Consider the following 1,649-nt stretch of genomic DNA (forward strand, 5'->3'; position numbering starts at 1 on the left):
TTTTAATATCTATAAAATTGGTAGTAATGTCCCTCTTTTAGTTATTCTTGCCTTTTTTCTTATTTAATCTAGCTAAAGGTTTTTCAATTTTATTGAACTTTTGGAAAAACCAACTCTTTGTTTCATTGGTTTTATCTATTGTTTATTTGTTTTCTGTTGTTATCCCTACTCTAGTCTTTATTATTTTCTTCCTTCTGTTAGTCTCTAATAAGCTCAACAAGGAATGAAAAAGGAGAAATTACAACTGATACCATGGAAATACAAAAATATCATCTATGAATACTATAAAAATCTCTATGCACATAAACTTGAAAACTTGGAGGAAATGGACAAATTCTTAGAATTTGTCCTCCCTAGAATGAGCCTCCCTAGACTCAACCAAGAAGAAATAGAATTCCTGAATAGACCAATAGCAAGTACTGAAATTGAAGCAACAATAAAAAATCTTCCTAAAAAAAAAAGTCCCAGACCAGATGGTTTCACACCCAAATTTTGCCAGATCTACAAAGAAGAACTAATGCCCATCCTGAAGAAATTATTCCACAACATTGAGAAGGAAGGAATCCTCCCTAACATGTTTTATGAAGCCAACATCACCCTGATACCAAAACCAGGAAAGGACTCAACAAAAAAAGAAAACTACAGACCAATATCCCTTATGAATGTCGATGTAAAAATTCTCAATAAAATCCTAGCAAACTGAATTCAGGTGTCTTTCCAAAAAATAATCCCTCACAACCAAGTGGGCTTCATCCCAGGGATGCAGGGATGGTTCAACATACACAAATCTATAAATGTAATTCACCACATAAATAGAAGTAAAAACAAATAACATATGATCCTCTTAATAGATGCAGAAAAAGCATTCAACAAAATTCAGGACCCTTTTATGATAAGAATGCTTAACAAAATAGACATAGACAGGACTTACCCCAAAATGATAAAAGTCATATACACAAACCTACAGCCAACCCAATTTGCTGGAACCACCATAGTTGGTATCTACCTGCATATGCCAAAAGGTGGGGCCTCTCCCCATTCTACACAGAGCAGCAGCACCTATGTGGAGGAGAATAGGCAAGCCACAAAGCTCTCTGTCTGGGGCTAAGGGAAGAGGTTCCACCCCAAAATCATTTCAGCAGAGAGCCATGGGACAGGTGTTCTATGTGGCTCTCAGTGACATTGTGGCCTGGAGAATAGATGAGTGTCTGACTGAACTGAGAGTCAGAAGCTCTGGGACGGGGGTGTAATAGGGAAGTGGATCATGTCTCTGCCAGCCTAGGATGTGGAGTTGGTGCAGCCCCCCCATGGAGACCTTAGTACAACTCACCAGGAGCTCCCATTGCCACCCCCATCAGGTTTGGAGCCTGTGCTTATCAATGGGTCATCTGTGGGCAACGTTGGCAGTGCAGCCCTGCCCGCTTTGTCCCCCACTCTGAGGCTGAGCAGGGAACTCAGGGCACTGGGCATTCCATAGACCAGCCCATTGCCTAACACAACAGAGAGACCTCACAGTAAATAAAGATCAAACACATACCCAACTGCTTCTGTTGCAACTGGCTCTTACCTGTAAATGCCAGTGACAGGACTGGAGATTGAACTGCACAACCCAATAAAAAATAAATAAATGGGGGACCAAGGGCAACATA

The sequence above is a fragment of the Propithecus coquereli genome, unplaced genomic scaffold, assembly GCF_000956105.1.
Source record: "Propithecus coquereli isolate 6110/MARCELLA unplaced genomic scaffold, Pcoq_1.0 Scaffold122, whole genome shotgun sequence".
NCBI lineage: Eukaryota > Metazoa > Chordata > Mammalia > Primates > Indriidae > Propithecus > Propithecus coquereli.